The sequence below is a fragment of the Peromyscus leucopus genome, chromosome 6, assembly GCF_004664715.2.
Source record: "Peromyscus leucopus breed LL Stock chromosome 6, UCI_PerLeu_2.1, whole genome shotgun sequence".
NCBI classification, from domain to species: domain Eukaryota; kingdom Metazoa; phylum Chordata; class Mammalia; order Rodentia; family Cricetidae; genus Peromyscus; species Peromyscus leucopus.
In genome coordinates this window covers 12678401-12699847 of record NC_051068.1, presented here as the reverse complement: position 1 = coordinate 12699847, position 21447 = coordinate 12678401, and the positions used below count along the sequence as shown (strand labels likewise).

The window sequence follows — 21447 nt, the reverse complement described above, 5'->3', positions numbered from 1 at the left end:
CACCATGACCAAGGCAATTTACAGGAGGGTGCATTTGGGGCTTTTGGCTCCAGAAGGATAGGAGTCGTTACCATCGTGGTGGGGAAGCGTGGCAGCTAGAGCGGCAGCTGGGACTCACCTCTCCAACCACAAACAGGAAGCAGAGAGCGTGAACTGGAAATGTTACATGGCTTTTGAAATTTCAAAAACCACCCCAATTGTAGGGAAAAGGGGCCAGCCAAGGAAACACAACCTGGCCATAAAACCAGAACCAAAGAAACACACTTTGGCCCTAGAACTAGAGCCAGTGGAAGAAATACACCCTGGCCCTAAAACTAGAGCCAACAAGCTAAAAAGGGGCCAGTGAAAGAAACACAGTATGGACCTGAAACCAGAGCCAATTCTGCCCCTGACCAACGAAACCAACCAGTCCCTGAGCAGGAAAATTAACCAATCCCTAAGCAGAAAGTCTTCTCTGGAGAAACTCTGCCCCTAAGAAGCCCTATATAAACCCCTTTGCCTGTTCAGTTGTGGGCTGTCCTTTCCCACCCTGGCAAAGGCAGCTACTCTCCTGGATGCCTCCTTCCCAAATGAACCTCTTTCTCAAAAGAGTCTTGGGTGAAGATCTTCATTCACTGGTGCAGAACAGAAGAACCTTGCTGAGACATCCCTTAGGGGACTGACCAAGGAAAACCTTGCTGAGACAGACTTTCCCTCAGCGGAGCTGAACAAGGCTGAGCAGAAAAAAGTAACAAGTTTTCGCCAGAGCCCAGAGGAGATCGCTACACTTCTGCACCGGTTTCCCAGTTAGCAGAGTGAAGCAGAAGAAGCAACATCTTGGGCTGGAAAGAAGAAGCAGAGCTCTGCTGGGAAGCCCTCTTAAGTCGGGACGGGGAAGCAAAGCTCAGCTGTAATGGCTCTCCAGAAGATGAGCAGGATTCTTATATCCTGTGGGGAGACCATCCCCCACCACACCCCAGCTTCAGGTATGGCCTGGCTTCCTGACAAATCAGGATACCTTTCCTTCCAGAGCTGTAACACTCACACCAATGACATACTTTCTTCAGCAAGGCCATGCCTCCCAAGCCTTCCCAAACAGCACCACAAACTGGGACCAAGTGGTATTCAAATGAATATGGAGGGACATTTGTTCAAACTACCACAATGACCAAAAGCAACTCGGGGAGGAAAGAGTTTATTTTGCTTACAGTTGTAGTTCTTCATGAAGAAAAGTCAGGGCAGGAACTGAAGCAGAGGCCATGGAAGAATGCTGCTTACTGGCTTGCTCCCAATGGCTTGTCTGCTGTCTTACACAACTCAGTACCACCTGCCGACGAGTGGCGCTGATCCCAGTGAGCTGGGCCTTCCCACATCAATCATTAATCAAGAAAATGTCCTCAGACTTGTCTACAGGTATTCTGACGGAAACATTTTATCAATTGAGCTTCCTCTTCCCAGATAACTGTAGCTTTCACCACGTTGACAAAGAACCTGTAGTGGGAGGTCCCACAGAATATCGCATCTGGCTTGGAATCCAGAGTGTTAGCACCTAGGCTTTGAACCTCCTTGTGTGATGTCATCTTTTGTTACTGATACCTTCTGTTGGAAGTGTCTGAACCTTAGCTGAGTTCTTCCTGAAGGGTTTAAGGCCTTTACAAAAATTAGTGATGAGTGGACTTGGAAAACCATGAGGTCTCGTGACTGAGAATTGCTCAGGCCTTTGGTTCCTTCAAGACTCCAGATAAGAGGTTTTAGTTTGTGGAAACTGACTTGCTAAGGTGTAAGTTGTGTAACAATAAAAAAGGCCTTATGTGAGGCAATGGGCAGTAAGTTCACCAGAAGCTGGCTTCCCTTGGTGCTTTGCTAAGCCAAAATTCACCCTGGAGTGACCCTAATTCTTCCACTGACCCTCACAAAACAGACAACTGACAAAAACCTACCAGGACACTGACCCAAAACCAACTTAGGGAGGAAAGAGTTTACTTCATCTTACATCTTCTAGGTGACAATTTATCATTAGGGAAGTCAGGGCAGGAACTAGAGGCAGGAGCCAGAACACAGGAACTGAATTGGAGACCAGGGAGGAAGCTATTTACTGTTTCACTGACCATGGCTAGCTCTGTTTTCTTTTATGCCTCAGGACCACCCTCCCCAGGCATGGCACCGCCCACAGTGGGCTGGGCCCTCACACATCAATCATTAATCAAGCAAATGCCTTCCAGACTTCTCCATGGCCAAGCTGATGGATTCCTCAATTGAGGTTCCTTCTTTTCAGGCTTCTTTAGTTGTTAAATAAGTAAGGAAAAATGAGACATTTTCTACTGTTTGGAAGATATGACAGACCATATTATCACAAATAAAGCTTGCCCAATGTGGAAAAAAGAAAAAGAAAGATAAAATCTTAGGTTATGAAATTGTGAGCTTGTACTTTTATTACTGATGGTAATGCTTTGGTATGGGTTTTTGTTCTTGGTGTTGTTTTTAAAGGAAGATTTCATTGTTCAGCCTACACGGAGTTTTTGCGAGATATATATATCCTTAAGTTTACAATCCTTCTGCATCAGCTGCCAGTGTGCTGGGATTTCAGGAGTTCATGAACATGCCTGGGCCAGAAGAACAGATTTCTGAAGATGTTTGTAAGGGTAAATGTTAGTTAGCCTTCCTGTTCTGAGACGAGTCACTACATCATGGAGAGGTCTGTGTTCCTGTCACTCTGGCCAAGCTAGAGGAGAGCACATGGGGCATCACAGCTGTGCTGTGTGGCTGTCATCAAGATGCCACACACTTCCTCCTTGTTCTCCAGAACACCTGCTCTTAGAACTCAGCCACTGGCCTGTGGGGAATTTGCAGTTCGTGGAAAGGCCCGAGAGAAGAGAAACTTAAGTTCCTTGCCCAAACACCTAGCTGATCTTCCAGCCAACAGGTAGCTCTGGTTTGTTAACCCCGCGAGGGAGCCGTGGCTAACAGTGTAGTGGACAGTGCAAAAAGCAAATAAAGTCCCTTCTGTCAAGGCACCAAAGCCCTGCTTACAAAGATGTTAGGAGCAAAACAGATGGTTACTGTTGTGCCTAGCATGCTGTGTGACATGCCACTGTGCGGCACACACACACACACACACACACACACACACACACACACCCCGCTTGTTTGACTCCATTGTGTCAGGGTTTCTTGGAATTCAGTACCCTCATTTTCTACAATAAGGTAGACCCAATGCAGACTATATGGTCCAAGGGAGGGCATATATATATATATATATATATATATATTATATATATATATATATATATATATCACCATATGAATTCCACACAGGATTCCAGGAACAGGAAGTACAAGATAAAGAACAGGTAACACATGGCTGCACACTTCTATTTCCCCTCTGATGCCTGTGACAGACATCATTAGTCCAGTGTAGCACTCTCCTAATTCTCTTAGATGCCTAGGGAAGAGGGATTTCAAATGTTCTTGTTGAGTGCCTGAGTGAAACGATCCAGGAGCTGTATGCAGTTCACAGCAGGAGTGTGTATGTGAGGGGCAGGGTACCGCAAAGGTGAGCTCAAAACATACAGTGTGAAGGGTTGGTACAAAAATTCAGACTATGAGCAACAGGGCTGACTCCAATCTGATTGCTCTGTTTGGAGAATTTCAGGCAGAAACCACACAAAACTCACTCTGACAGAATCTAAGAAGTCACTTGAGGAGCTCTTAACGACCTGTAAGACGATTTTTTTCAGAGATTTATTTGTTCTAACTTTTAAATTGTGTGTGTGTGTATACACACGTGTGACTGCAGTACCTACCCTCAGAGGCCAGGAGAGGTCATTGGATAACCCGGAAGTGGAGATACAGGTGGTTGTGAGCCATGTGGTGTGGGTGCTGTACATAGTTTTGCCTCACGACTCTACACTACTCAGCTCTGAGAGGGAACTCTCAGTATAGGAGACTGCCCGCTTTGCTGGGTCTATCATTCATAGCACACTCAGCAAAGTAACAAAAACAGCATTTCTAGAGTATGGTTTAAAAGCAGAAGTTACAAACCTGTGGCACTGTAAATGTGAGGGCCACTCACTGTGAGGAGAATTCAAATTCAAATAATCAGGACCAAGAGAAAAAAGTCTCTGCACTTGACCAAGGGGACACAGATCTCCTCTGTAAGTAACGGTCACCAACCCCCTAGGAAATCAGTTCCTTCCCTCAGAGCATGAATCTGAGAGTTTCTGAGTGGGTTAGGAATGAAAAACCAAACAAGCAACCGTGTCTTCATTTGTTTCTCTGTCCCTTAGCAGGTGCAAGCCCCCCTGCTGAACCCTATCCTGGAGATGAGGGTAAACGACATTGGAATTCTGTCTCTGGGGATCTCCTTATGCTCTGGAATAAAGTAGGTTTGAGAATATGGACCTAGTGAGTTAGTAATCTAACTGTCTGCTGTGGCACCCCCAAATAATCACCAGGCTCAATCCGGAGAGGCAATCTTCTACACGGCCAGCAGCACCAACAATGAGCTGTGTGTGTGTTTCTGTGTCTCCATACCTGTCTTTCTGTTTCTGCCTCTTGCCCTCGGTATCTGTCTGTCTCTGAGTCTCTCTCTCTTCCTTCCCCCTCTCTTTACTCCCCCTCCACACGCACATGGGTATCCTCATCCATGGAAACATAAGGAGCGGTGAGCGTGCATCCACACACTGTGTTGCTCTTGGTAATGAAAATCTCACTGACTCTACTTTCTGATGCACAGTATAGGCTTAGTCTCATGTGTGAGTGTTCTTTTCAGAAAACTAAGCAACAAGTGTAACAAAACAGAAATGCAATAAGAAATGGATTTGTTTGGATGATAATTTTTTTTTTGTTGTTTTTAGTACTTGGACTATTTTGGTTAGTATTTCTGTCCACGTCAAATTTTCACAGCTCATCAAAGATCATCAGGTTTTTTCAGGCTCTGTCGTCTGTGTTTTGGAGCTGTTGATGTCTGTTCCCCCTAATCTTCTCTAGAATAGAATTAATACTCCAGTGCTTTCCACTAAGTTTCCCCAAAAGCTTGTTTTTCAACATCCAGTTGAAAGCAAAGCACTTCTGAGAATCCACGCTATGGTAAGTGCTAGTGCGCAGGCTTACGAGAGGAGGAACAAAGGAAAACGGCATTCGAGTTGGTCCAGCCAGGTGCCATATCCAGCCGGACTCCATGTAACACACTGAAGCCTAAGGGGCCTCAGTTTGCTTATCTGTGAAACGGGGATAAAATACAATCAGGCAGGCTGGGGTAGGGAGTTGTAGATATACAGGCATTCCTCAAGGACCAGCTTCCCTTTGTTTCCAACGATATAGCTCAGGATTTATTACTAAAACACACCATCAAAGACCAGACCGCTCAGACTGCAGCCAACTTTCCTGACACTTGATGTATATATAGGTCTGGCACTTCTTCATTTTCTTCTTACCGGAGAAAAAAAGCACCCAGTATTAGGGAAAGCAAAACTTTAGGGGGAAACCATTTCATCATCCTGGTACCTCCCCTCTCCACATCTGTGGTGGTGTGGCTTTTATACAAAGGCCGCATTTTCTTCCCAGTCACACTCAGGGTGCTGAGTTCGGCCTCGTTGCCTGTAGCTATGAGAAGATTTTATTCCAGGTGATTTGGGGGAGCAGCTGACGAGGAGGGAACGGAAGACCGCGGGGGTGTCAAAGCTCTCCTGATCATCTTTAAACCCTTCTCTGGTGCTGCATTCCTGTTTTCCTGCGCTGTTTCTTTAAATTGTTTGACGTCAGAGAGGGAATGCTATAGCAACCGTCTGTCAAAGTGGAATTAACTCCAAAGAAAGATGGGGGTGGGGACCAGAGCAATGCCCCTGCAGAAGAAGCAAATTGGAAGGAGACATTTATTTGATGACATTTTCAGTATAAAACACCCTGAGAAATGTGAATAAAGTCACTTGAGGTGCACGTGATGCTTAAGGAACAGACTTGGCAGGATGCTGGGGAAGGTCTTCCAGTCATCAGTGACGAGAGAGAGAGAGAGAGAGAGAGAGAGAGAGAGAGAGAGAGAGAGAGAGAGAGAGAGAGAGAGAGAGAGAGAGAGAGAGAGAGAAACTTCCAAGAGCTGACGGTCGGTCGGAGGCAGGCTCTGCGCCAGCACTGGTTTGTTCATAAATGTTTTCAGCCCCTTTGGGAGGTGAGGGAGCCGGGATCACCAGCGTTATGTTCCCAGTGAACCTCGGCCTCCACCGACGGGTGAGTCGGGCGGCTTGGCAGGACTGACATTGGATTTCAGAGCTGCATAAGCGCAGACCGCATCTGTGGCTCCTCTGGCTCAACCCTGCAGCCCGCCTGAGCAGAGCAGCCCTGGCCAGGCCCAGCCGCGAAGACATCGAGCACACTGCTTAGACGGCGCGTCCAGAGGCACACAGATCAATGGAAACTGCCTAGGATGGGCTTTCTGCTTGCCAAACCCCGCAGAAGCTAGCTGCATGCTGTGCCTGCGCCCACCCGGTGCACCCAAGCCCAGGCCACGCGCGCCCCCGCCAGCCCCTCCCCACTAAACCACAGGCGCCCCTGGCCCTGCGCGCACCAAGCACCCTCCACCCAGGCCAAGCACGCTCTGGGTTCTGCGAGCCCCTCGAGCGCCCCCCGCCGCCCCGACCACGCTCGCCCCCGCCATCCCCTACCCAAGCCACGCGCGCGGCTGCCTCGGCGCGTTCCCAGACCCTTTCCCAGCCTCGCGCGCCCCCGCCCCCGCCCCGCCCCCGCCCCGCGCGCCGCGCCCCGGTCCCCGCCCCGTCCGGCGTGCAGGGCTCTGGGTGTGGCCGCCGTCTCGTGTGGCGGAGCCTGTTCCCGGTTCGCTCCCCGCAGCCGAGCGGCCAGCAGCAGCGCAGTGGTGGCAGCCGGGCTCCAGGTAGGTGGCGAGGGCTGGTGGCGGGGCGCGAGGTTCCGTGTGGACGCGGGCGGCGCATTACCGGTGTCCGTGTGGACGCGGGCTCCTCTGCGCTCGGCGAGGCCCGGGACTGCCCGAGGGTGCGGCCGCCCGGGGAGCCCAGACAGTGATGACTGCAGGGCGCGGAGCCCCTCAACTTCTCCATGGGCTGCTGGAGCCTCATTGGGTTTTGTTTTGTTTTGTTTGTTTTTGTTGTTTTTTTTTGGGGGGGGGATTGACTGACACGATGCCCCGCGGTTTGGTTATTTTTAAGGGGAGGCGATAACGGATTTTGGATAATTGCAAGTTTAGAACAAGAAAAAGCGTTTTCTTCATCTCCCATCTCTTTCTGCTTCAGAATACAAATGTATGGCATGCATGTATTGCTCTCCACTAAGGAAAGACTGCGTTTTCAAAGTTGAGACGGCTTCCAGTTGTTTGTAGCAGTGCTGGGTGATTTTGTTTTTTCTGGTTCTCTCTCATCCTTTCTCTCTCTCTTTCCTTAAAGGGTGAAAATATAGCCTAGTGTGGACCCGCACCCTACCGGGGAGTTGTCTTAAGACTTTGAAATGTATGTGTTAGTCCCTTTTAATATCGGGAACTGAGACGGCTGACCTTTTGTATTTTTCAGTTTATCTGGATGTGATGGCTGACACATGCTCATACGAGGGGTGTCTCCGCCTGTGGTCACTGCTGGCTCTGAAAGTTTATTGTATATTTTAATATTTTGATTAAGAGCATTTAAGGAGTTTTCATTTTCGCATTTGGGTTTGCTGATGAATTTAAAACCGAAATAGAAACTTTAAAAATATCATTTAATGAATATTGCCAGATCCCTTGTGTCTACAGGTTATTAGACCCTGACGTTGATTCTGTGTTGTGGTTCTCTTGACGGCATGCCTTAAGCCCATGATCGTTAGACAGGAAGCAATGTTGAGCTGTTGGTCTTTTATGAATAAACATATCAGTGTGTATTTTTACACTTTAAAAATAGATCCTGAGACACTTTCAAAACTAAGAATGGGAACTAAAATATTGGACATTTTTCTGCCATTACCACATACTGCTGGAGACTGGGTGAATTCTGTTTTCTTTCAGGCATGTTGCTTAAGTTGGGTCTTGGTTTTTGGTTTCTTTACCTTGCTGCCTAGTTTAATCTGATTTATTGAAGGAATTATTTCCTGAAGCTCTGTCCTGGGCCAGGGACAGTGAGCTGTACTCTTCTGTCATCTCTCAGTCACTTCTCAAAGGACACATTGCACCTTCCACAGGCAGGGAGATGTTAAATGACTTGCTGAGGTCTTGTAACTGTTAACTCAAGTTGGATTCAGGGCAAGATCCCTCTGTCCTTAGAGTGCACACTTTTCCCTCTAGGACACATTCATTTAGTCCTAGGTTCAAGGAGCAATCCTCAGCTACTCACTGATGTATACATAAATTTCCTAGAAATGTCAGAAACCTGTGCTGGTCTTTCTGGTGTGATTGGTACCACTTACGGGTGTTATTTTATACAGCCAACCATCAGGCATTTCTTCCCTGGCATTCCTGGAACTGTGCCCCCTTCCTAGGGCGCAGTTACTCTGTTGGTATTAAATACATAGCGATGACTTAACTGTCCTTCTGAACTAATACCTCTGTTTTAACATGAGCTCCAGAGAAACAACTATAAGCACTCTGGAAAGGTGGGAACAAGCAACTTCAGGCTTTGTGGGGCTCCCCTGTAATCCCTGCTCCAGGAGCGAGGCAGGAGGGTGTAAGAGGGGATCTTTCCTAGGCTACATAGCAAGCCCCTGTCTCCCAACAACAAAACTGGATGGCAGCCTGCTCTCTCTGTGGGAATTCTTTGCTATCCCTTGTGTGGTAAGCCAGGAGATGTTCTCAGAGCTGTTTTCCTTAGCACCCTGCCCTTCCCCTGAAGCTTCTCTGTGTCCAGGTTCTATAGGTCCCTTATGTGTTATGTAAATATTCTGTGGCATCTACTCTAAAACACATTTTATGTTCGATGTGTGTTCTACTCCACTTACTGACCTATTTCTGGGCACGTGAGTACCAGGACCTAGGAAGGTCTGAAGCTACAGATACCCCTGAAGGTAGAGTTATTACAAGCCTTGGTGAGCCACTTGGGTGTTGGGAACTGCACTTGACTTATTTTCAAGAGCAATGGGCTCTCTTAAGAACTGAGCCATCTCTCCAGGCACTACAATCTTATTTTGATCTTGATTGAGAAGGGGTAATCTTCTTGTCAACTGGACAACCTGGGTAGAGGGACCTGAAGAATTTTCTTCATCGGTTTGGCCTTTGAGCGTGTCTGGGGGCATTTTCTTGATTGGTAATTGATGTAGGAGCGCCCAGCCCACTGTGGGCACCATCCATAGGCAGACAAGCCTGGGCTGTGTAAGAAAGGCAGCTGAAAGTGATGGACTGTGACCTGGAAGTGTAAGCCAAAGAAGCCCTCACCTCCCCAGGTTGCTTTGGGGCCGTGTTTTAGCACAGCAACAGACAAGCAAACTAGAATAGCCTATTTAAAAAACAAACAAACAGAAAACGCTTTCATTACAGTGTGTGTGTGTGTGTGTGTGTGTGTGTGTGTGTGCGTGTGCGTGTGCATGTGTGAGTCAAAGCACGCCTGTGGCCCTCACAAGACAACTTGCAGGAGTCATTTCCTTTGTCCTGGGGTTCAAACTCCTGTCCTCAGGCTTGTTGACAAGTACCTTTCCCAGCTGAGTCATCTCACTGGCTCTCAGACTGGCCTTTTTTGAGAAAACAAAGATAAATCCAAGACAGATAGCCACTCAGAGATGGGTAAAAACTGAGTAACCTGGAGGGTAGGAGCTTGGCACCAGTGTTGTGGGAATTCATTCCATCCCACCAATGGCTTCCGGGTTGTGTTTGCTCCGCGGTTCTGACACCAGGTTTTGGTTGGTGCAAACACTCGCCCCCCCCCCCATATTTCCAAAGGCACCCGGGCCGGAACAGTGGGTCCCACCGCCTCAGACTCTGGGAACTCTGTCAGTACCCCAAGACTCAGCACTGGTCCTCACTCAGACCTGCTCCTTCACTGTGGGCATAGGGCTGTCTGTTGTTTTTCCTCAGGTTGGTGTGGACAGAGTTCACGATGTCTGGTCGAATAGGAGCTTGGAACACAGCTGGCAAAGTGACGTTTTTGCCAGATGACTCCCTTTTCAGAGTACACCGATATGAGGGGACAGGTACAAGCCATGGCGGGGGGACAATACACACCACACCACTCTGAACAAAGCTTTCCTAAGAGTTTCTGCTTGCAGAAGTGTATTGTTCTTGTTTACGTAATGAGCTTAAGATGGGGAGGGGGCGGGCTGGAAATAGGCTCTGCCAGTAAGACCACTGGCTGCTCTTGCAGAGGACCTGGGTTTGGCTCCCAGTATCCACAGTGGTGGTTCATAACCACCCGTAACTCCAGCTCCAGGGGATCCAACAACCTTCACCCTCTTTGGGCGCCAGACACACGTTTACACACTTATACACAGGCATGGACACATACAAGCCAGAGTGGGGCTTTTTTTATTTATGTTTCTTTTTTTATTTATTTATCTATAACTAAGTACGAACAGTGAATAACCTAACACCAGAAGGAAAAAATTGAATCCAGGTAGGATTTGAACACAGGACTGACCACTTTTGATCTCAATATAAAATGAACTGGGGAAGGAAGGCTTGCTCTCTGCAGGTAACCCTTTACGTGCCTGGTGCAGTACAGCAGTCCTGAAGCCATCTTATGTACATTGTCAGTTGAGAAGATGGGTATGCTGGTTTGAATGAGAGCGGCCACCATAGGCTCAGATGTTTGAATGCTTGGTCCCTAGTTGGTAAAACTGTTTGGGAAGGATTAGGAGGTGTGGCCTTGTTGGAGGAGTGTGTTACTGGAGTGGGCTTTGAGGTTTCAAAAGCCCGTGCCAGGCTGTCTGTCTGTCTGTCTCTCTCTCTCTCTGTCTCTCTCTGCTTCCTGCTGATGAGGATGTAAAGCTCTCAGCTGCTGCTCCAGCACCATGCCTGTCTGTTTCCAACCATGATGATCAAGGACTAACCCTCTAAAACTGTAAGCAAGCTCCCACTTGAACGCGTTTGTTTATAAAGCTGCCTTCGCCATGGTGTCTCTTCACAGCAACAGGACAGTAACAAGGGCAGTGAGTGAATTCACTGACTTTTTAGGATCTAGGCTCTTTACTCTGAGACACTGAAAATAAGGGATGATGAAGGCTGAGTGTGGAGTTCAGCTGGCAGAGTCCTTGCCTAGCCTGCTAAAGCCCTAGCACCCCATAACCAGGTGTGGTGGCACATGTCTGTAATCCCAGCACTTGAGAGGTGGAACAGAGGGTCGTAAGTTCACGATCAACCTTGTCTGCTTAGCATGTTTTAGGGCAGGCTGGGCTACATGAGACCCTGTCAGGAAGGAAGGGAGGAAATAAGGACGGGCAGTGAGAAAGTACCTGGCATTCGGTTGGGACTAGTGGCATCCATATGAACCTATGATTAAAAGGTGGAAACACAGCTTGCGTACATGAATATGCACATGCTTGCACATGTACGTACTGTGCACATGCAGCATATGTTCACACATTTCCTGTGAGAGCCTGGAAGTGAGCACTGAAATGCCTAAGAGCATGGCCAGTGCCTTTTCCAAATGGCTGACTCTAGAGCTGGCACGGGGAAGCCATAGGGTGAGCCTTGAACTTTGTGCTGCAAAGGAAGAAAGTGTGGAAAACAGTGCTGGGGGATTTCACAAGGACGCAGTGTGAAGGTCTCTCCATGGCCCAGTCTGGAGGAACTCATGGACCAAAATCCCCAAGTACACGAGAGGCCTACATGATCCCAACACAGGCCTACCTGCCACTGCACCCCCTCCCTCCCTACCCCCCTCCCTGCCCACCCCCTCCCCTGCTCACTCTGCTCCAGCATCGCGTTTTCTGCCTGTTGATCCAGGTTGGTTGCTTTAGGGGCTCTGCTTTTCCTGTTTCTTCTGGCCAGGGCCTGGTGCATGGGACCAGCCTCCTACCATCCCACCTACACCCCCCAGCCCTATTATCGTTCCTTTTGAGACAGTCTCCCTGTGTGCAGGCTGGCTCCTAACTCGGCAATCGGTCTGACTCAGTGCTGGGATTACAGGGGTGTGCTGCCATGCATGGCTTGCTTCTCCTTTCAAAGGCATGGCTCATTTCCTGATGTCATTCAACGTTACTTAGATTGATTCATTTTAAAACAGCTTCCCTGATCACCTGTGATCTCACTTTGGGTGCTTTCCTACATGGTTCTTGTCTGTAATTAGAGTTGGGTAGTGTGCTATTGTGCTTTACTTTGGGTTCATTTCCTACACAGATGAGAATAGAGTTCCTGGCTTAGTGGCTGCTCTGGGTGCTGTGGTTAAATATTCTAACAAACGCAGTTTGGCGGTCAAGGCTTCGTTTCAGCTAACAGTTCAAGGTGCAGTCCACTGTTGCAGGAGAAGCCACAGCAGCGGGCACTTGAGGTGGTTAGTCACACAGCAGAGATGCAGAGAGCAATGCATGCATGCATGCATGCATGCATGCATGCCACTGCTCAGCTTGCTTCCTCCACTTTATAGCCCAGGATGCCAGTGATGGTGCCACCCAGGTGATGGACCTTCCCACCTCGAGTGACGCAGTCAGGATAATCCCCACAGGCATGCCCAGAAGCTCATCTTCAGATGCCTCTGGAACCGGCCAGGCTAATGACACTAACCATCACAGTCCCGTAGCAAGGAGAATCTTGGTTCTTGGTTATTGCACCTCCAGAGCCTGGAGTATTTCTGGTTCACGGTTGGCACAAACACTGTGTGGATGGATATGGATGTGGTTGGCCGAATGAGGGTAAGCACTCCTATTTCCCAGCTCTTGTGTCTGACAGAGCTGTCTGACATGGACCAGGCACCCTACAGAGAGACTCCTCCAGCACTGTTGAGTGAAGCCAGTGAGTTTCTAGCCTTGCTTTACACGGCCACCTTTCTCTTGGCTGCCCTCTGGTGGAGTGATTCTAACAAGTGGTGCATGAGTGGATAGGTCACCAGGGAAAAACAAAACAGGGAAAAGGAGGGTGGTGAACCGGGTGGTCCCCTTAAAGAAATCACTAAACCGAGAACTCATCTGGTGGAGTATTTGTCTAGTGGTACAGAGCCTAGGGTTCGATCCTTACTGCTGCATAAAACTAGATGTGGTGGCCCATGCCTGTAGTCCTAGCACTCAGAAGGTGGAGGCAGGAGGATCAGAAGTTCAAAATCATCCTTGGCTACACAGTATGCTTGAGACCAGCCAGGAATACACCAGACCTTTAAAAAAAAAAGTCAATTTGAAATTTCCAGTTTTATGGGCCAGATGTGTTGTCACACACCATTTAATTCCAGTACTCAGGAGCCAGAGGTGGGTGGATCTCTGTGAGCGTGAGGCCAGCCTGGGTTACATAGTGAGACCCTGTCAAGAAGAAAATATATATAAATTCAATTTTAGGCAAGTGGTCAAGTTAGTCCTAATCTGATCACAAAGAATGAAAAGGAAATGACCAGTGGTTAGATTGTAGAGGTAGATAGATAGCTTGGGTGAGGAGATGGCAGTGGGGGTGGGTGGTGTTCAAACACTGTGCTGGAAGCCACGTTCTTCATCGAGACGCACCTACGCTTTCATGCTGATGTTCTGGGGTGGGGGTCATGGGTGCCAGACAGTTTGCTTTGGTACACTGCTTATGAGCAAAAATGTTAGGTAGGCTCCCAGCGAGTGTCCCCAGCACCATTTCCCAGTGTGCATTCTGGGGACCTTTCCTCCCAGATGCTCTCAGATTGTGCTCTTTGTTCTGCTTTGGAGTAGTGCTTACATAAAATGAAAATTTCCCCCATTACTGAGGATTGAACCCAGGACTGGGAACAAGGGTCATGTGTTCAGCTATAGAGAAATCAATAGAATTCTATTTATTTTGTGTGTAAGGAGACTGGTTCCTATGATCAGAGAGCAAATCTTGACTGAATCTTTGGATTTTTTATAGATATTTAAAATTTCTTATTGTCATATTTGTGTGTGTATTTATGTTTGCATGAAGGTGTGTACATGCCACAGTGTGGAGGTAAGAGACAATGTTTTAGGCTGCTTCTACCATCTGGGGCCCAGGGATTAAATTTAGGCTTGGCAGCAAGTGCCTTTCCTCTCTGAGCCACCTTTCCAGACACAGACACACACACACACACACACACACACACACACACACACACACACACACACACACCAGTGTGGCCTTGAACTCATAGAGATCTTCCTGATTCTGTCTTTTGAGTGCTGGAATTAAAGGCATATACTACCATGCATGGCAGTTTCTAATATTTTTTTTTTTTTAAAGCAGTAGCTGTAAGACTCTCTTTAAGATTTTATTTATTTATTTTTATTATGTATACAGCATATATGACAGCAGGCCAGAAGAGGGCGCCAGATCTCTCTCATTACAGATGGTTGTGAGCTACCATGTGGTTGCTGGGAATTGAACTCATGACCTCTGGAAGAACAGTCAGTGCTCTTAACCTCTGAGCCATCTCTCCAGCCCAGTTTCTAATATTTTAAGTGAAAATTTAATAATGAATGGCTTGGCTTAGGACTTGTTCTCTTCTACTTTTTAAAAAAGATGGTTTATTTGTCTGGTGTGAGTGTATGAGCCATCTCCCCAGCCCTTCCCCTAATTTGTATGAGTTCCTCACCAAAACACTTTGCCTAGGACTTGGTGTAAATATTGGACTTCCACTACTTGGTAATGGGAAATTAGGACCCAGTCCTGCACCTGGAGCTGGGTGAGGCTTTGTTCCCTAACTGGCATGTGCCACGGAATTAATCAGGGCAGTTAAGGTGTGGAGTGGGCAGTTTTTATTCTAATATTCTATAAATTAAATAGAACACGATGAAGCCAGGCATGGTGGTACATGCCTGAGAACTCAGCACTCACGAGACTTAAGCTAGCCTGGGCTACATGATCAGCCCTTTCCTTAACTAAATGAGTGGAATATGCTGGACAGTTATCTCAGGAAACTGAAATTTGTCAACAGGTCTCTAGTGTGCGTTGCCGGCATAGTGGTGCTCTGAGAACTGCCCACTGCGTATTCCCTTCCATTCGACTACAGAAATGTTCATTTCTACCTACGTGGGTTGCTGCCCCAGGTCCGCCTGGGTTATCTTGAGGTAGAGTGGGCACCTGTAGTCCCAGTGCTGGGGAAGAAACGAGAGGATCCCGGGACTCACCAGCTAGGTAGCCTGACTGCATAGGCAAGTTCCAAATTCAGTTCGAGACTCTGTCTCAAGTGATAAGGAAAATACCTGATGTCAACCTGGGCTCTGCACACCCACGAATACATGTTGGGGAATATTATTTTAAGGTGTGTTACTTTTTGCTTATGTTGCATTTGTTTAACTCTGTGAAGCTGTGTTACTGTGCCTGTGTAAAACTCCTGATGGTCTAATAAAGCTCTGAACGGCCAATAGCAAGGCAGGAGAAAGGATAAGTGGGGCTGGCAGGCAGAGAAAATAAATAGAGAAGAAGAAATCTGTGAGAAAAAAAGAGATGGAGGATTGAAAGGAGATCTAGCAGCTGGAGAAGAAGGAGGACTCTGGGGTCCAGCCATCCAGCTACACAGCAAACCACAGAGAAAGAGTAAGATTTACAGAAGTTAGAGAACGGAAAAGCCCCGAGGCCAAAGATAGATGGGATAATTTAAGTTGAAGGAAAGCTGGTAAGAAACTAAGCCAAGCTAAGGCTGGGCATTTATAATTAAAAATAAGCCTCCGACTGATTTGTTTATGAGCTGGGTGGCGGGGCCCCCCAAAGAGTAAAATGCCAACAAGAACATAAGCATGCACTTGAATACATGCACCTGTGCATACGTGAGAAACCTATACCTGGTGTCAGCCCGGGGCCTGCACACCCACGTGGACATGCACCTGTGCCCACGTGAGAACACCGACACCCCCATACCACACACACAGTAACTAGTGTCTGTCATGCCTTATGTGAGCTTTTGCAGTCTGTGTGGAGCTCCTCGGTAGCTAAGAACTCACAGGTCCTTGTCCCCAATGGACAGAAAGGCCCTTCACTCACACAGGGGCAGCATTGTACAGCTAGCAGAATGCCTTGCTTTGGTGAAGGTTGTGCGGATGTTTTAAGACGTGCTGTGAGAAGGCCATTTGAATTCCACAGCAGCATTGTCTTCATTTTATTCATAAATCCGTGTGGATACAACGGCTCACTGGCATCTTCTGGTACTTGTTACTGGCACAGCCCAGCTCTTAAAAGTTACTTCATAGGAGGCTCTGCAGTGCCCTCAATACGGGATAGTTGTCTGAAATTTGTTGGAGGAGTCAGATACTCAATGCTGAAACACTTAGTCAAGGTGTAGCAATTGAAAGAGCACCCCAGTTACCAAATACTTTTGTAAAAATTATTAATTTCGGGGGCTGGAGAGATGGCTCAGAGGTTAAGAGCACCGACTGCTCTTCCAGAGGTCCTGAATTCAATTCCCAGCAACCACATGGTGGCTCACAACCATCTGTAATGAGTCTGGTGCCCTCTTCTGTATACATAATAAATAAATAAATCTTAAAAAAAAAAGATAAAAAAATTATTAATTTCAGATTGCCCCATTGACTGCAGTTTCGCGTCTGCAGTTAACTGTGGTGCCCAGTTCCAGTTTGATCTGGAGCAAAATCACCATTGGGGAATGTCTTCAGAGATGACACTATGCATTTCCGGTGCTTCTAAACAGGAATGTGTGAAGGCTGGAGAGAGAATGCAGAGTTTAAAATGCTTGCCGCATAAGCACCAGGTCAAAACTCCAGATCCAGGGGATTTATATACAGGGTAGGCAAGGTAGCCTCGGAGGCATAGTCAGGGGACTCTCAGAACAGCCTGGCTGTCAGGACCAGCCATATCAGCGAACTCTGGGTTTGATTGAGAGTCCCTGCGTCAGTGAGTCAGGTTGAACAGCAGGTTGGGATGATTAATTCCCACACACTTTAACACACGCACACATGCTGGGCGGTGGTGGCACGTGCCTTTAATCCCAGCACTCAGGAGGGAGAGGCAGGCAGATCTCTGTGAGTTCGAGGCCAGCCTGACCTAGTACAGCCAGGATTGTTAAACAAAGAAACCCTGTCTCAAAATAACCAAAAACAAACAAACAAAAACGTGCACATATACACCCTAAGAATGAAAAGGGAAAAGACAAGAAAGTGTGAGTGTCTTATATACATTGTGAGCGTGTGGGTTTGTGCTCATGTGTGTATAGATCCAAGTGTGGGTGTGTGCGCGTGTGCACAGAGGACAGCCTCTGGTGTCATTCCTCAGGCACCTTGGTTTTTTGAGACCAAATCTCTCACTAGTCTGGGGCTCAATGATCAGCCTAGGCAGGTTGGCTAGTGAGCCTCAGGGACCCGCCTGTCTCCTGCTCTCTAGTACACCCCACCACACCTGACTTCTGTCAGGCTCTGAGGGCTGGAACCCAGCTCCTTAAGCTTGTGTGGGGAGCACTCTACCGACCTAGTCATCTCCGAACCCCCCAGTGGCTCATCTGTATCTCAGATTCCTTTTTATCTTTCCTTCTTCCCTGGAGGGGAGTTTCTCAGCTAACTGTCTGAGCCTAGAATCCTGAGAAATGCAGGTATTTGAGAAATGAGTGAAGGGGCCTATAAAGAAACAGAAGGAATAATGAAGTCCGAGAGAGTGAGAGAAGCTGGATGTTATGACGGTCACAGAGATGGAGTTTAAAGTGAGGAGGTGGGATCTGGGCTCCAGCACACTGAAGGAGAGGCCCTTGGAAAGAGGCATCATGCAGGATGCGTGTCGCCTGGGTGCCAGGTGTGTGAGGACTAATGTCACAGCTTTCCTTTGCTGGTGAACAAGTCGTCAGACTGTGCCAGCCTCGCCTTCTGTTCTCCTCGTGTTTTATCTCATTACCTTTCTTTTGTGGTTCCCAGTGACCCTCAGGCACTGGATCCAGTTTGCTTGGTGATTAGTAGTGTTTGCACTGTGATCGCATGCCCAGTGGAGGAAGTAGAGTGTGAACTACTGCTTGCAACAAGTGTGTTCTTACACTGTTTCATCGTTCCTTTCCTTAAGGAGGTTAAAGTGCATATTTATACTTTTTCTTCCTTTTGGTTTTTTGAGATAGGAACTTGACATCAAGATTCGCCATGCAGCCGAGGATAACCTTGAATTCCTGATCCTCCTGCCTCTACCTCTCCAGTCTGAGATCAGAGGTGTGCGCCTGCCAGTATTCATGCATTTCAATACACTGTTTGGTTTTCATTGTTTATTTTTTTCCTTTGTGTTTTTATGAGCTGCCTTTGTTGTATCCGGTCAGAACCTTTGCTTTTGTTGCTGTGTGTTAACTCTGTGTCGTACTGCCTTCACCCACTCTGCCGGGGCAGGCCTGTTCTGACTGATGTGAGCAGCTGCACCCTGTTCAGAGATGCAGGCACTAGAGTGTCTGCATCTGGGGCTTCTGCATGCAGAAATGGAAACAGGTTGTCAGGTTGAAAGACACCCATGCCATGCCATGCTGGCTACCACCAAGGTGCCTAAGAGCTGGCCCGCCAACATCTGAGTTAAGGTTTGCATGCAGCTTTACCAGCTCCTGACTCAGGTTAAAAGCGTGAAACTTTCCTTCAGTTTGCATTTCCCTAATTTTTGAAATAGGTGTTTCGTTTGGATGTTGGTGTTTGCGGTGCTCCCCATTGGCCCATCTGTGCATGTGTCCCTGTTCATCGGTGATGGATTTGAGGAGTTGCTTTTAAAATTCTGGATGTGGGACTGGAGAGATGCCTCAGTGGTTAAAAGCACTTGCTGCCATTACAGAGGACTCAGGTTCAGTTCCCAGCATCTACATGGTGACTCACAACCATCTGTACCTCTAGTTCCATGGGTGTTTCCAGGGGTATCCAGGGGTGTATCCAGGGGTATCTGGGGTGTATCAGGTGTATCCAGGGATATCCAGGTGTATCCAGGGGGATCCAGGTGTATCCAGGGGTGTATCAGGTGTATCCAGGGGGATCCAGGAGTATCCAGGGGTGTATCCAGATGTATCCAAGGGTATCCAGGTGTATCCAGGTGTATCCAGGCATGCGTGTGGTACACAAACATAAATGCAGACAAACACTCATAGACATGATACTAAAAAGTGAAAATAACAGTACTTGAAGCTGTCTTCTCTCATCCTTCCTCTCCTCCTCTCCCCTATCTCTCTCTCTCCCTCTTTCTCTCCCCGCTCCCCGCTCTCATGTAGCCCAGGCTAGCTTGGGTTCACTGTATAGCTGAGGATGACTTTGAATGTATAATCTTCCTCCCTCCACCTTCCAAGTACTTCTTGGAATTTCTAGGCATATACTACCACGATGGGCTCAAATCCATAATTTCCTCATTTTACCCTGGTGAGCCTCTGGGATTGTCTAGGCATGCCTCACAGTCCAGGCACTCATGCTAGATTCTTTATAGAAGCTGCCCAGAATGCAGTGATTGTTGAATAAGAAGAAAAGATTGACATTGACGTGTGTAAGTGATATATTCTTCTTAATGTAAAGTCTTTTTTTTTTTTTTTTTGAAGTAAAAAGTTAAAGGGCTTGGATTGTGATGTGGCTCAAGGATCAGGTGCTTATCTGTCATGAAGGCCCCCGATTCCATCCCTGGGACAGGGGTGTGAAAAGCAGGTTTCTCTTTTTTACCAGCAGAGAGATGAGGTGCAGAAGGTCAGCTTTGGTGTGACCCACGGCGAGTGTGCAGTTGTCCTGGCTGTCTGGGTTCATAGCTCAGGAAACCCCAGGTGGCCTCTTGTGACTCCTGTCCCTTTCCATTCCTCCTGCTGAAGCTCAGCTGGCCTTGGCCAGATGAGGGAGGCTGAGACCTCCGATTTCTCAGGATGAACGGGGGTCCTGCTCAGTTCCCCTCATTAAAGGTTCTAAAGGGAGCCAGAACCGTGACTGCTGGTGAAGTGGTAGGTGAAGAGTCCGTCATCTTGAGAAAGGCTTTACTTTGGTTTCTGCAGTCCATGAGGAACTGCAGAAAAACAAGATGGTCTGTGATGGCGGGCCAGTAGCAGAGCAGAACACACAGCTCCTCAGGCATCAGGCAAAGGCAAAAAAGGACGGGCCCCATGGACTGCAGACTCCTTAACAGTCTTCCCTCTCCACGGCAGCATCTGGGATGAAGCTTTTTAACAAACAGATCCATACCATAGCCCTCTACCCCATCCCCAGAGACTCACATGTATCTCACATGCCATAGCCCTGAACCCCATCCCCAGAGACTCACATGTATCTCACAGTGCAAAACGTCCCCCAAAGTCTTAACTGTTCCAGTATCACTCAAAAGGCCAACTTCAAAGTGACCTCCAAGACTCAAGAGGTACAGGGTGGACATTCTTATTCCAAAAGGGAGGAAGAGGGGTGGGAGGAGGAGGAGGAGGAGGATAGTAAGGAGCATCAGCTCAGAGCAAGGCCAAATCCCAGTGGGGCTGACGTGAAATCGTAGTGTTCCCTGTGTGTCACTCTGAGTGCTCCCTGTGTGTCATCTGAGTGCTCCCTGTGTGTCACCTGAGTGCTCCCTGTGTGTCATCTGAGTGCTCCCTGTGTGTCATCTGAGTGCTCCCACCATGGCTGCGGAGGGCTTTCTGCAGCTGTGCTGGTGGCAGCCCATGTGGCTCCCATGCCGTGCTGGCTGTGCCTGCCGTCTGTAGCACATTGCCCAGATCTTCACCTTCCTGTGTCTCCATGGCAGCATCAGCCTCACTCCCTCATCTCCACCACACATCACCCTGCTAGGGGCTAGATGGTGGGACTGACCCACAGCACACTGCATGGCCACCAGGCTTCCCCTTACCGTCCTGTGGCAGCCATCAGGACCCATAATTCTAGGATTCTGCATGCCTGCAAAATCAGCTTCATGTGAACAATGCCAAGGTCAGGAGAGTTCGGATGTACCTGGGATCACTTGAGTGAAGGCTGTAGCACTTGTATGGACTTTCGTGCTCTCTCTTTTTCTCTCTCTTCCTCCCTCCCCTCTCCCCCTCCCTCCCTCCCTCCTCTTCTCTTCTCTCTCTCCCCAGGGGAGAGACTTGGGCATGGTTAGCCAGTGATAATAAGGATCCAGTTAGTAAATAGAAAAGATCAGTTGTTGGTTGAAAGTGGGGACTTTAATAGATTACATTGCTAACATCTGGCTCCTCTTCTTGAATGTAGTAAATCATTCTGACTTTCTCAGCATCACCAACAAGGATTCTTGCCAAATATGGATATTGAACCTGAATATACTGTAGCCTCCAGATCTCATTCCTAATATACAGGAAGTAGAGAAGATTTTTTTAAAAAAAGTATGGTAAACAAGCACCATAAGACGTAGATAGGGCGTGGGGTATTGTAAGGTACAGCTTCTCCTCCTGACATAGTAATATTCTTGCCTTTTGCCACTGTGACTTCTATAACTCTAAAGAGTAAATTTTCTTTATTTCTTAAGCTATTTCAAATTAGTTTATTTACTGGAGACCAAAGTGTCTTAGGAGC

At 47.8% G+C, this 21447-nt stretch overlaps 1 protein-coding gene across 2 annotated transcripts in view; it reads left to right on the top strand.

The window, feature by feature from the left end:
* Nucleotides 1-6746: 6746 nt before the first annotated feature.
* Nucleotides 6747-21447, top strand: part of Gnb4 (G protein subunit beta 4) — a 43278-nt gene continuing 28577 nt past the window's right edge. For both annotated transcript variants that reach the window (XM_028872658.2, XM_028872655.2), the window contains exon 1: nucleotides 6747-6865. The gene's annotated coding sequence lies outside the window, so the exon portion shown is untranslated. The remainder of the gene's footprint in view (nucleotides 6866-21447) is intronic.